This window comes from Rhinopithecus bieti, unplaced genomic scaffold (assembly GCF_001698545.2).
Source record: "Rhinopithecus bieti isolate Rb0 unplaced genomic scaffold, ASM169854v2 scaffold_42392, whole genome shotgun sequence".
Taxonomy (NCBI): Eukaryota; Metazoa; Chordata; class Mammalia; order Primates; family Cercopithecidae; genus Rhinopithecus; species Rhinopithecus bieti.
Window position 1 is genome coordinate 8,396 of NW_016817147.1, and position 14,863 is coordinate 23,258.

At 45.3% G+C, this 14,863-nt stretch overlaps 1 long non-coding RNA gene across 1 annotated transcript in view; it reads right to left on the reverse strand.

The window, feature by feature from the left end:
- Window positions 1-14,863, reverse strand: part of LOC108517789 (uncharacterized) — a 27,617-nt gene continuing 12,754 nt past the window's right edge. Inside the window, exon 3 of the long non-coding RNA XR_001882209.1 lies at window positions 1-232. This is a non-coding gene — a long non-coding RNA (uncharacterized LOC108517789). The remainder of the gene's footprint in view (window positions 233-14,863) is intronic.

Below are 14,863 nucleotides of genomic sequence, written 5' to 3' on the forward strand. Positions count from 1 at the left end.
AAACTTTTTAGCTCATAACTGAGATTGTCAGCCATTTATGCTAGGCTCAGTAGGACCATTCTTTTGGCCTCAGCTGAGCTCCTTCAGACATGTATCATCAGCTGTTTGTTGACTAGGTAGCTGTGCTTCTGAAGGTGAGAGTCTTCTGGGACTGTCACCTTGCTTCTCCTCCCCATGTTATCTTATCCTCCATCTGGCTAACATGGGCTTTACACAATGAGATGGCAGCATTCTGAAAGAAAAACAGAAGCATTCAAAACCTTTTGAACCTAGACCCCAAACTAGCCCACTTTCATGTTCACATTTCCATTGCCCTGAGCAAATAAGGCCAGCCAGATATAGGGTTTGGAAACCAGATTCTGTATTTCAATGAGAAGAGCTGTGAAAGCATCTGGAAATCAATATAAAAGAGGTTTAAAAAAATGAGGCCAGGCAGAGTGGCTCATGCCTGTAATCACAGCATTTTGGGACTCTGAGGTGGGTGGATGACTTGAGATTAGGATTTTGAGACCAGCCTGGCCAACATGGTGAAACCCCGTCTCTACTAAAAATACAAAAAATTGGCTGGGCATGGTGGTGGGAGTCTGTAATCCCAGCTATTCAGGAGGCTGAGGCAGGAGAATCACTTGAACCTGGGAGGCAGAGGTTGCAGTGAGCTAAGATCGCTCCACTGTACCCCAGCCTGGGCAACAAGAGTAAAACTCTGTCTCAACAATAACAACAATTGCTACGATTTTTGAAATCACTATCATTCTGGCATTTTGCATATGCGGTTTATACAACTATTTCACATCAAGAAACTTGTTCAACTAGGAACAGTGGCTCACACCTGTAATTCAAGCATTTTGGGAGGCTGAGGAGGGTGGATCACAAGATCAGGAGTTCGCGACCAGCCTGGCCAATATGGTGAAACCCCGTCTCTACTCAAAACACACAAAACATTAGCTGGGCGTGGTGGCGCATGCCTGTAATCCCAGCTACTCAGGAGGCTGAGGCAGAATTGCTTGAACCTGAGAGGCGAAGGTTGCAATGAGCCGAGTTCACGCCACTGTACTCCAGCCTGGGCAACAGAGTGAGACTCCCTCTCAAAAAAACAAAAACAAAACTGTTTTAAAGACCCACAACTGCTAAATGGTGAGGCTGAGACTCAGGATCAACTCTCTCTGACCCCAACTCCCATGCACCTCCATATATCAAACTATAATACTAAAGTAGACACCACAGATCCTTGAAATCCTGGAGAGTGACAATTCTACAGTAGAAGCCAGATTTCTTTTAGATTTGTGCCCACACATAGTACAGTTTATTATTGGGAATAATTCTCTTGAAAAACTGCAGAAGCACACAGTGGCTCACACCCATAATTCTAGCACTTTGAGAGGCTGAGATGAAAGAACTACTTGAGGCCGGGCGCGGCGGCTCAAGCCTGTAATCCCAGCACTTTGGGAGGCCGAGACGGGCGGATCACGAGGTCAGGAGATCGAGACCATCCTGGCTAATATGGTGAAACCCCGTCTCTACTAAAAAATACAAAAAACTAGCCGGGCGAGGTGGCGGGCGCCTGTAGTCCCAGCTACTCCGGAGGCTGAGGCGGGAGAATGGTGTAAACCCGGGAGGTGGAGCTTGCAGTGAGCTGAGATCCGGCCACTGCACTCCAGCCTGGGCAACAGAGCCAGACTCCATCTCAAAAAAAAAAAAAAAAAAAAAAAAAGAAAGAACTACTTGAGCTTGGAGTTTAAGTGCAGCCTGGGCAATATAGTAAAATCCTTTCATTATGAAATATAAAAATGAAAAAATATGCCAGGCATGATGTTTCATGCCTCTAGTGGCATCTATTCAGGTGGCTGGGGCAGGAGGATTGCTTGAGCCTGGAAGGTTAAGGCTGCAGGGAATCATGATTTGTTACATCACTACACTCCAGCCACAGTAATAGAGTGAGACATTGTCTTAAGAAAAAAAATTTACCGTAATTCCAGCACTTTGGGAGTCTGAGGCAGGCAGATGACTTGAGGCTAGGAATTCAAGACCAGCCTGGCTAACATGGTGAAACCCCCATCGCTACTAAAAATACAAAAATTAGCCAGGCATGGTTGTGCATGCCTGTAGTCCCAGCTACTTGAGAAGCTGAAGAAGGAGAATCTCTTGAACCTGAGAGACAGAGGTCGCAGTGAGCCAAGATCATCCCACTGCACTCCAGCCTGGGTGACAGAGAAAGACTCTGTGTCATAAAATAAAAAATTGCAGGCCTGGTGCAATGGCTCATGCCTGTAATTCCAGCACTTTGGGAGGTTGAGGCAGGTTGGTCACGAGATCAGGAGATCGAAACCATCCTGGCTAACATGGTGAAACCCTGTCTTTAAAAATACAAACAATTAGCTAGGCATGGTGGCATGCACCTGTAGTCCCAGCCACTTGGGAGGCTGAGGCAGGAGAATCGCTTGAATCTGGGAGGCGGAGGTTGCAGTGAGCTGGGATCACACCACTGCACTCCAGCCTGGGCAACAGAAACAGAGAGACTCTGTCTCAAAAAAAAAAAAAAAAAAAAAAAAAAAAAAAAAAAAAAATTGCAGAAGCGTTTTGAAAGGACAAAATAATTTGGAAAAATAGCTGAGGGATGAGTTTAGAAAATCAAACCTCAAGGACATATTATTCATTTTTAATGATAGAAAAAATTTGAGGAAATTTTAAAAAATAAAAATAATTAGAGAAATTAAATACAACAAAGTTTAATTGAGCAAAGAGTGATTTCCAAATTGAGTAGCCTGTGAATCTAGAGTAGGCTCAGGGAGACTTCAGCATAGCCACGTGGTGGAAAAAGACATATGGACAGAAAAAGCAAAGTGACATACAGAAAATGGAAATGAAGTACAGAAACAGCCAGATTGATCACAGCTTGGGGTTCGCCTTATTTGAACATGGTTTGAAGAGTTGACATCCTATTATTGGCCAAACCACAGCGATTGGTACAAGAATGGGTACAGTCCATTTACATATCCAGTTAGGTTTCAGTTTACTGTGTAAACAAAAAAGCAAAAACCGTTGACTAAAATTAAACAGGAAAGGGGGCAGCTTTAGGGTATAATTAATTTAACAATTTCTCCCTATTGGTCGTCTTCTCAATTTTGAGAGATAGACCAAACCTTTTTGTTTTTTTTTTTTTTTTTTGTTTTTTTTTTTTTTTTTTTGAGACAGAGTTTTGCTCCGTCACCCAGGCTGAAGTGCAGTGGCAGGATCTCGGCTCACTGCAACTTCCATCCCCCAGGTTCAAGCAATTCTCCTGCCTCAGCCACCTGAGTAGCTGAGACTATAGGTGTGCAACACCATGCCCGGATAATTTTTGTATTTTTAGTAGAGACGGGGTTTCACCGTGTTGCCCAGGCTGGTCTCGAACTCCTGACCTCAGGTGATTCACTCGCCTCAGCCTTCCAAAGTGCTGGGATTACAGGCATGAGCCACTGCCCCTGGCAGAAATAGACCAAAACTTTAGACATTGATATCACTCTGTCGCCATCCGAAATGTACTTACGTAGTCTCAAATCTCACTGTGACATAGCAGAACTGTGGGGTTTGTTAAATGGAAACAAGAACTTCGGGTTGTTATTTTATTACTATAATTATTATTATTTTGAGACAGAGTCTCACTCTGTCATTCAGGCTGGAGTGCAGTGGTGCGATCCCGACTCGCTGCAACCTCCTCTGCCTCCCAGTTTCAAGCGATTCTCCTGCCTCAGCCTCCAGAGTAGCTGGGACTACAGGGGTGTGCCTCCATGCCTGGCTAATTTTTTGTATTTTTAGTGGAGACGGAGTTTCACCATGTTAGCCAGGATGGTCTCATCTCCTGACCTCCTGATCCACTCACTTCGGCCTTCCAAAGTGCTAGAATTACAGGCATGAGCCACCATGCCCGGCTACTATTAATATTTTTAAAGGGTTAGAGTACAGGGGATCTCCCTGTTTTGAAATCTGTTCTTTACAGAAGAAAACAAAAACTGGTCTGTTTTATTTATTTATTTGTTTGTTTGTTTATTTTAGTCGGAGTTTTGCTCTTGTTGCCCAGGCTGGAGTGCAATGGCGTGATCTCGGCTTACTGCAACCTCCGTCTCCCGGGTTCAAGTGATCCTTCTGCCTTCGCCTCCTGAGTAGCTGGGATTACAGGCATGCACCACCATGGCCTGCTAATTTTGTATTTTTCAAAGAGACAGTGTTTCTCTATGTTGGTCAGGCTGGTCTCAAACTCCCGGCTTCAGGTGATCCTCCTGCCTTGGCGTCCCAAAGAAAAACTGGTCTGTTTTAAGATCTACGTATTTTCTTAAATTTTAGGTTTGATTATCTCACATTTAGCATGAGTGACTCATTTTGTTTTGCTTTGTTCTGTCTGGGATGAGTGCACATGCTCAGTCCAGAGTGACGGCCATAAATAATTTTGCTTAAAAATTTACCCAATTTGGGAAGTGAGGAGCGCCTCTGCTCTTCCATCCCATTGTCTGGGAAGTGAGGAGCACCTCTGCCCGGTCACCCCACCACCTGGGAAGTGAGGAGCACCTTTGCCCGGTCACCCCACCATCTGGGAAGTGAGGAGCACCTCTGCCCGGTCACCCCACCATCTGGGAAGTGAGGAGCACCTTTGCCCCGCCACTGTGCAACCCTCCAAGTGTGAAGTGACAGCCTTGTGTGTGATCTTTCTGCCCTCCCCAAGTTTGCATTTTCGACATTAAAGTTTACTTTTAAATTAAAAAAAAAATTACCCCATTTGTTTAAGTTCTCACATAGGTCACAGTGTGATTAAAACTCAGGGCCTTAGTGCCACTCTGTTTCCATATATATATTTTTTCTTTTAGTCTGAATCGTGCTCGCTCGCCCAGGCTGGAGTGAAGTGGCACTATCTCAGCTCACTGCAACCTTCGCCTCCTGGGTTCAAATGATTCTCCTGCCTCAGCCTCCTGATTAGCTGGAACTACAGGTGCATGCCGCCACGCCTGGCTAATGACTAATTTTGGTATTTTTGTTTGTTTGCTTGTTTTAAATTGAGTCTCGCTCTGTCACCCAGGCTGGAGTGCAGTGGCTCAATCTGGGCTCACTGCAATTTCCGCCTCCCAGGTTCAAGCGCTTCTCCTGCCTCAGCCTCCTGAGTAGCTGGCCTACAGGTGCATGCCACCACAGCTGGTTAATTTTTTGTATTATTAGTAGAGACGGGGTTTCACCGTGTTAGCTAGGATGGTCTTGATCTCCTGACCTCGTGATCAGTCTGCCTCAGCCTCTCAAAGTGCTGGGATAATAGGCATGAGCCACTGTGCCTGGCCAATTTTGGGATTTTCAGTAGAAACAGGGTTTCACTATGTTGACCAGGATTGTCTTGAACTCCTGATCTCTTGATCCACCTACCTCGGTCTCCCAAAGTTCTGGGATTACAGGCCTCAGTCACCACACCTGGCCTATTTTGGAATTTTGTCCTTGTCATGTCATTTATAGATTACAGTGTCTTCATAGTCACATACATCTTTGAGTTTCTGTCATTCCAGTTAAAAAGAGGCCACCTGACATTCTAGAGATGACCACATGCAAAAATTTATAACTTTTGAGAGAATACAATGCAGTAGGGAGACTACCATTTTGACTATCAGGAAGATAATACCAAGGGTTTGAAGCATGCTTTTTAGCCAGGGTCCCCATGAACAACCAACTAAAATTAAATAGGTCAAATATTTAGCTAGATAAGTGCTCTACTCATTTCAACCAAACACACTGTTCATTAATCCTCCACAATTGCATCTCTGTGGATGCAGAGTAGGCTCAGGGAATCTACCCATGTATTTCTCCATGTGCAACTACAGCTTCACAGTACTTCTCTGTTCATCTAGTAAGTAATTAAAAGAAATATTATTTAACACCACTTTAGTAAGTACATTTAAAATCTATTGTGTAACCATAGCCTTTACAGTATATCTTCTGTAGATCCCTATTGTGGGGAATAAATTTCTTTTCTTTGTTTTTTTTTGAGACGGAGTCTTGCTCTGTTGCACAGGCTGGAGTGCAGTGCTTTGACCTCAGCTTACTGCAACCACCACTCCCTCTGGACTCAAATGGTTCTCCTGCCTCAGCCTCCCAACTAGCTAGAATTACAGGTGCACACCACCACACCTGGCTAATTTTGTATTTTTAGTAGAGATGGGGGTTTCACCATGTTGGTCAGGCTGGTCTTGAACTCCTGACCTCATGATCCTCCTGACTCGTCCTCCCAAAATTCTAGGGTTACAGGTGTGAGTCACCACGCTCGGCCCAAGACTGCTTTTTTTTTTTTTTTTTTTTTTTTAATTTCTGTTCTTTGTAGAACCGTAAGAAAACTGTGAACTAAGTTAGGGTGTCATGATAGCAAAGATGTATGATCATGTTCTGAGTGTGTTTCACCATGAAACAAACAAATAAAAATGCTGCTGTTATTTTGAGATACTGAGCTCACGTTTTGGGCAAATATATACTATGTAACTTTTTATTGATATGTAACAAGCATAGAGAAATATATTCACAAATTATTCATTCATGTAAAGTCCAGTGAATTGTTATGAAGAAATACACTTGTGTAATCAGATAATAAAACTAGGCCGGGTGCAGTGGCTCATGTCTGTAATTGCAGCATGATGGGAGACCAATGCATGTGGATCACTTGAGCTCAGGAGTTCAAGACCAGCCTACGCAATGTGGCAATACTCTGTCTCTACTTTAACAAAATACCAAAAAAAAAAAAAAAAAAAAAAAAAAAAAAAAAAGCCAGACATGGTGGTGCAGGCCTATGGTTCCAGATACTGGGGTGGCTGAGGTTGGAGAATCGCTTAAGACTAAAAGTTTGAAGCTGCAGTGACCCATTATTCAGCACTGCACTCCAGCTTGGTTGATAGAGTGAGACCTACATGTGTACACACACACACACACGTGCACATGGTGGGGGGTGTGAAAAAGAGGAAGTGTGGCTCCTGCAATTCAGTAAGACCTGGTTCTCCATCTTGGGAAAGTGCCCATCCACACTGAAACCACCACCTAGCACCTGCAAATTCTCACACTAAATCTGCTGAGATACCACTCTTTACTCTTAAAAACTAAATTGAAGTATTTCCCCTAAAAGAAGGGAAAAAGAAAAGAAGTATTTCACATCTAAAGCCTTTGCTTGCTTTATATAACAACAGCCCCTTGTGATTTGAATTGTCCAGTGATGTCTGACCATAGTAACACACTTAAAGAATCGGCCAGGAAAAATGGGCCTCTCAGGTGACAAAGAGGCACAATGGTAACTAAAGACAATCCATTCTCAGCTCTACATGATGCTCCCCTCTCATGAAGTGATGTTAACCATGTGAACCATGTTCACCAAAGAAAGTATGTTCAGGACAACACAATCATGAGGTTGCAGATCAAACTGGATGCAAGAAGCACGTCGGAGCCTTCCCTGGCCAAGACACTGGTGGCTATCCTTGGGTGTCACTTAAAAATTTCAGGTGAAAAAAACTTTTCTTCCAGTTGGCTCAGGAAAGCTAACGGACATTAGAATTGGAATTCATCTTACTTTTTTAGAATTTCAAAGACATAAAGCATACTTCAAACACTCCAAACGGCATTCAGCCATACCTGAGGCTGAGGGCCTGCCTCCTTCTCCATGTTAGGGCCCTGACAGCAGGCAAAGAGAAGGAGCACAGGGGCTGGGCATGATGGCATATGCTTGTAATCCCAGCACTTTGAGAGGCCGAAGTGGGCGGATCACCTGAGGTCAGGAGTTTGAGAACAGCCTGGTTAACATGGCAAAACCCCCTTGTCTGCTAAAAATACAAAAATTAGCTGGGCATGGTGGCATGAGCCTATAATCTTAGCTACTTGAGGCTGAGACAGGAGAATCCTTTGAACCCAGAAGATGGAGGTTGCAGTGAGCCGAGATCGTGCCATTGCACTCCAGCCTGGACAGCAAAAGTGAAACTATCTCAAAAAAAAAAAAAAAAAAAAAAAAAAAAAAAAAAAAAAAAAAGAGAGAGAGAGAGAGGGAGCACAGGCAGGTGGGTACAGAGGGCAGCCCGGGCCTATAGGGATCCCCAACCACTCCCAGAGCTGGTGACTGTAGAAGCGGCTGTGTGGCAAGAATGGGGTAGGGAGCTGGGCTTCATGGAGAAGTTACCATCACTTCTGTATCTTTAACTTTTTCAAAGGATTTATGATTCCACTCTGGTTCTCCCCAGGCCCCCCACGCACCCTACCTTCACTCCCTCATTGTGTGTTAGGCAGGTCTGGTTAAAGCAGAAAGAATAACACAAGCAGATTGTAGCCTCCAAGGTATTCCCATCGGGGGTTTAGGGAGTAGGGAGGCAAGTCAGACTGTGTGGTGGTGCTTACTGCTGGGCCTGAGGGCAGGAAAGCCAGGGCTGAGCACATGGATGTCTGGGGAACTACCACTGCTGATTCCTTCCTCCACCCAGAGCTAAAACCAGGCCAGGTCAATCACAACTAATAAAACCACTGCAGCTGTCATCGTGCACAAAACTTAAGTGTAACCCAACCCCCAGTCTTACCACAGATCTCCAACTTCCCATCCCAGAGCACAGGAAGCCCCTCATCTTTTTTACCTAAAGCCTAGACTTCAAGCCAGGTTAGGCCTGGGGGTAGTGGAAGCAAAAGCAGCAGCCACAATGTCAAACATACAAATGACCTAAGAAATCTCATCAGCACATCATTCACTTAGAACTGATCTGGAGTTGTGAACAAGTTAAGGAGGACAGACCTATGCACTCATGGGCATGGACACATTCCACACTTGCAAGGGAGAATGAGAGGCACCTGTTTCCCAGCTGCAAGTTGATGTCCACATACACCATTCATGTGTCTTCATTTAAGTCACTGTATTGTATATTCATTCAGCCAATGCAAATACATTTTGGATGGGGGGCAGGCATCACTTAGTGCAGCACCACCCCCTACTTGTTCTGGGGGGTACTCAGGAGGTATCTGGTCAGCTCCTAATTCCCTAGGACAAAGGTACCTCCCCATTTCCAGCACTCACATGCAAAAGCGCCATCTCAGAATTTTTTTTTTTTTTCCAAACATGAACAGCATGAGGAAGCAAGCATGGTACGACAGGCTCAGGGCCATGGACACCTGGCTGCTGGAGAAGCAGCACAGGGCAGTCACATCTGTGGGTGGGGCCATGAGAAGACAAGGCCACCATAGTTCCTACCCCTGACAGCCCCAGTCCAGATAGCATTCAAATCTTCCTTGATGGACTTCATGCCTGTCACTCACCCGCTCTTTAGTACTTCTTTGTGTTGGTTACTCAGGGTCTGGGAGAGGTGGTGGGGATTGTAGATCCAGGGTGGGAACCACCTCACACCCAGAGTTCACCTGGCCACAGGCCAGCAAGCAAGCCCAAGCAGCAACGTTCTAGACACTGAGCCTCGGCACCTCTGGCTGCACTTCCTATTTATATATCAGGTTTTTAAAACCATAAATAAACAAAGAGACACAAAAACAGCCACTTTGATTGAGGAGAAAGTGGGAACCTAAAGCAGCTGACCCTCAAACAACTCCGCCAAGTCCCAGTACAGGCCAGGCCATCTGAACACTCCAAGGCCACATGATGGTTACAGAGGAGGACAGTTCCCACAGGTACTTGTCAAGCACTGTGCTAGCTTCTCAGTCACAGTCTCAGAATGCCTCCTTGCCAGTACCCTGTGAGGGGAGGCCCTTCCTCACTAGAGGGCAGGAGTTTCCTAAGCTCTTGCCAGGAAATGGTTAGCAAAGTGTCAAGCTAGGAGAAAGCCCAGTCAGAACAAGTGACTCCCCAGGGTTTCCCTAGACTCCATTCCCTCCTCCACATGGGGCCGGGAGGTGATGCGGGCAGCCTTCTAACCCCCTCCATCTCATTATCTCCTCAATCAAAGTGGTTGATTTTGTGTTTGCTTGTTTCTTTATGGGATTTTAAAAATCTGATATTTTATTTAGAGTAGTTTCAGGCTTCTATGTGTGTATTTGTATAGACTTTTTTAGAAGGAAGAGGGCTTGAGACAACAACATTTTTAAAAGGTCTCAGTGGGGAATAGACTTCCGTGTTGGAAACCATGATGTTGGCCTATTTCTGCTGCCTTTGAGCAAAGTATAAACAGTGTGAGAACTGGCATGTTCTGGGTTGTGGTTTCAGTGTGGGAGGGCGGTTCCTCAAGATGGAAAAACAAATCTCACTGAGCTGTAAGAGCCATACTCATCTTTTACCACATTCCCCACCAGGGTCTTTCACTTTTCTTGTGTGCTTGCATTTCTTTCAACATACATATTGATTATATATATAGGATACATATATATGTGTGTGTGTATATATATGGATGTGTCTCTGTGCATGTGTGTGTGTGTGTGTGTACACATAGAGGTCTCACTGTCACCCAGGCTGGAGTGTAGTGGCTGAATGATGGGTCACTGCAGCCTCAACCTCCAGTAATGCTTCCATCTCAGCCTTTCAAGTAGCTGGGACTACAGGCATGCAATACCATACGAGGCCAATTTTTAAAATTTTTGTTGAGACTGAATCTCACTACATTGCTCAGATTGGTCTTGAACTCCTGGGCTTAAGCAATCATTCCACCATGGTCTTCCAAAGTGTTTGGATTACAGGTGTTAGCCATCAAACTCAGCCAAAAATATTCTTTAAGGAACTGTTACAACCAAGTTATGAGCTATGGTTGTGCCATTGCACTCCAGCCTAGGCACCAGAGTGAGACCTTGTCTCCAAAAACAAAACAAAACAAAACAAAACAAAACAAAACTTATGACCAAATTAAAATTCTAAGGTTGTGTCCTATGTGTCCCCTTCCTGCCCTGTAAGCTATCACTGTTAGATATAATGGTATTGGCTGGGTGCGGTGGCTCATGCCTGTAATCCCAAAACTTTGGGAGGCCAAGGTGGGCAGATCACCTGAGGTCAGGAGTTCAAGACCAGCCTGACCAACATGGAGAAACCCCATCTCTACTAAAAATACAAAATTAGCCGGGTGTGGTGGCACATGCCTATAATCCCAGCTACTCAGAAGGCTGGGAGGCTGAGGCAGGAGAATCGCTTGAACCCAGGAAGTGGAGGTTGAGGTGAGCTGAGATCACACCATTGCACTCCAGCCTGGGCAAATATATATATGTGTGTGTGTATATATATGTGTGTGTGTGTGTGTGTATATATATATAATGAGTATTGAGAAAACTGTTATATGTTACTAAGAAATTCCTGGCTGGGCGTGGTGGCTCATGACTATTCCCAGCACTTTGGGAGGCTGAGGCAGGTGGATCACCTGAGGTCAGGAGTTCAAGACCAGCCTGGCCAATATGATGAAACCCTAACAGACCCAGGGCATGGTGGTGGGAGCCTGTAATCCCAGCTACTCGGGAGGTTGAGGCAGGAGAATCGCTTGAACTCAGGAGAAGAAGGTTGCAGTGAGCCAAAATCACATCATTTCACTCCCTTCTGGATGACAAAAGCAAAACTCCGTCTTAAAAAAAAAAAAATTGCTATATATTCTCTACTTGAGAATAGTTATTCTGATGTGGCCCCGTATTTCCTCACCCTCATCTCCAGGGTCTAAACCATCAAATCAAATCAGGACACTCACAAAGGATAGTTGGCCATTTTCAGATAGAAATAAAATAGAAAATAAAATACCCCATTAGTGAGTGTAATCCAGGGATTTTACGAAAGAGAAGTCAGACTGAGATGCAGTGCAGTCAGGACACAATTACCCTGGAATACACACTTCATACAGAATGACTGAGGAACATTTCTAAGATGAACAAATTTGGGTAACATAATTTTTGCTTAACCATTCTCAGCCACCGCTTTCCCCCACCCCTGCCCCATTCCTAATGACCATCCTACGATGTGGTCAGCAGTGTGGTACAGCATGGTGAGAGACAGGCTCAGGGATGGGAGGATCTTTCCTGCATTATCAAAATGATTAAAAAGTTGTTAAAATATGTTCAAACGGGCCAGACATGGTGGCTCACGCCTGCAATCCCAGCACTTTGGGAGGCTGAGGCGGGTGCATCACCTGAGGTCAGGAGTTCGAGATCAGTCTGGCCATTATGGCGAAACCCCATCTGTACTAAAAATACAAAAAGTAGCCGGGCGTGGTGGCATGCGCCTGTAATCCCAGCTACTGGGGAGGCTGAGGCAGGAGAATCACTTGAACCCCGGAGGCAGAGGTTGCAGTGAGCCAAGATCACACCATTGCGCTCAAGCCTGGGCAATAAGAGCAAAACTCAGTCTCAAAACAAACAAAAATAGTCCAAATGTTTTTTCTTACCCTTAAGTAGCAAATAAGATGCATTATACAAGCAGACCCAGGTAAGGGAAAGATCTAGTTCACTTCAAGTATCAGTTTACTTCTTAATTAGCTGTAATTTCCTATGGTTGACCCTCCCTACTTTAGCCTGATTTCCTGGGGGTGGGGGGAGTGGTACGGGGAGAGTGCTGGTGCTTTATCCAATCAGTGGTGCAGTTGGAGAAGTGGGCGTGGCATCCGGCATTGGCCGGGCCTTTGTCTCTTGGTGCAGCCAAAGCTTGGGATCCCTTTCTGCTGTTTAAAGTACTGCACCCCTGCTCTGGCCCCGCCACCCCCGCCACCCCGTGACTGTCACAGCCTCTGTTGCCCTGTGATCTGCAGGTCCTGGGACATGCACAGCTAAGATGCCAAGGACATCCTGGAAGGTGGGAAAGGGTGAGTGTGCGGGGTTGGGCATCCCGAGAGGGGAGAGCTGACTGAGAAACCGACGGGACTGGCCTCCTCACAGCTCCTAGGTTGCCGACCTGAGTCCCTGTTGGCGCAGCTCCGCCCCAGGTCCCTTTGGCCGCCAGATGGTGGCTGGGCCCGCCGCCAGGATCCCCGCGTCCCGTCCAGTCCCTGCCGCGCCCTGTCTGGAGCTCTGTGGGCAACTCTGCACGCAGCCCCGAGTATTTCCCAGATTGTTCAGGGGTGCCAGGTGGGTCATCAGGGCAGAATCCCGACTCGCGTGTGCGTAGGAAGAGCAGTGGCCAGTGGGGCTCACAGTCTCTTTTGTTAAACATTTTGTTTGAGACAAAATCTTGCTCTGTCGCCCAGGCTGGAGTGCAATGGCGTGATCACTGCAACCTCCGCCTCCCAGGTTCAAGCGATTCTTGTGCCTAAGCTCCCCGAGAAGCTGGGATTACCGACCTGCACCACCACGCCTGGCTGATTGTTGTATTTCTAGTAGAGAAGTGATTTCGCCTTGGTGGAAGCTGATCTGGAACTCCCGGCCTCAATTGATCTGCCCTTGACGACTTCTCAAAGTGCTAAAATTACCAAGCAGGAGCCACTGCGCCCAGCCTCTTCTCTTGTAAAAGTAAAGGGATTCAATGTTAAAACGTTAACGAGTTCATTTGAGCAGTGATTAGTGAAATGGAAAGCACCCAGCCATAATATTTGGGTCACCTGAAAGGCAAAAAGGGAAGGGTTTTATAAGGGCGTGTGAGAAGGCAAACCAAATTCAAGAATTGGTTACAGTTATGTAGTCACCTTATTTGTATGATTCAGGTGGAAATTTCCTGGTTATGTAATCAGAGGTTGATTGCAGGTTTATGGTCGCTAAAACCTGAATTTTGTTTCTGCCTAAAATAATTTAAAAGAAATGAATTCGAGACAGGTTTTACATTTTTTACTTATGAACACAGGGCACTAGAGCACCTTCAGTCTAATTTCCTGCTTTTTAATTAACACTCCACAGGAGGACTCGTTTTTCTCCGTGACTTACTAATGTATGGCAAGCAGGACTTCTAATCCACTACCCTTTTATCCTAGCTTAACTCAGGCTTGCAGTAAAATTATACATTTCCACCTTTGTTCCTACATTCTCCAATGTGGAAATGAGGACAACTTCCTCTCTCCAATTTACAACACTATCAACTATTTGTCCTTTGTTTTACATTTCAAACACAGTGTTTTACTTGTTAATCATGTTTTTACACAGCAGTGGATGGCAGATTTTAAAAGAATTGTTTTTCTGTCTGTATAAAAAATTTTTTTTTTTGGAGATGGAGTTTCACTCTTTTTGCCCAGGCTGGAGTGCAGTGGCGTGATCTCACCTCACTGCAATGCCCGCCTCCCAGGTTCAAGCGATTCTCCCGCCTCAGCCTCCCAGGTAGCTGGGATTACAAGCTCCCCACCACCATGCTGGGCTAACTTTTGTATTTTTAGGAGAGACAGGGTTTCGTCATGTTGGCCAGTGTGGTCTTGAACTCCTGACCTCAGGTGATCCACTCGCCTCAGCCTCCGAAGTCTGTAAACATTTTACCTGAGAAAAAAATAGAAAATAATCCTCTGGAACTCCACTGTTGAAAAAAAATCTCTGTGACTCTCCTCCTTTTATGTTCCCTGGCACACACACCTTACTAGTATGTCTTTTGGTTGAAGTTTTGCTTGGAGAAATTACAGGGCCCTTTGCAGCAGACCTCCAGTCTTTTCTTGTCCATGATTTTCAGAACTATCTGAGATAACCCAAGATGCCCACAGTGGCCATATCTCTTGGAATATCTAATGAATATTATCCCCTGGATCATCTCTTACAGGACAGCCTGAGGAGTAAGAGTGTAGCCTCTCAGAAGAGTAGCTGGATGGCCTAGGCCTGTGGACAGTTTCCTTGTTTACCATTTGTCTTAAAAAGCTAACCTCTTAGAAAATTAAAATTATTTTTTCACAAAGGAACGCATATACACTGTTGGTAGGAGTGTAAATTAGTTCAACCGTTATGGAAGACAGTGTGGCAACTCCTCGAAGACCTAGAGACAAAATACCATTTGAACCAGCAATCCATTATTGGGTATTTACCCAAAGCAGTATGA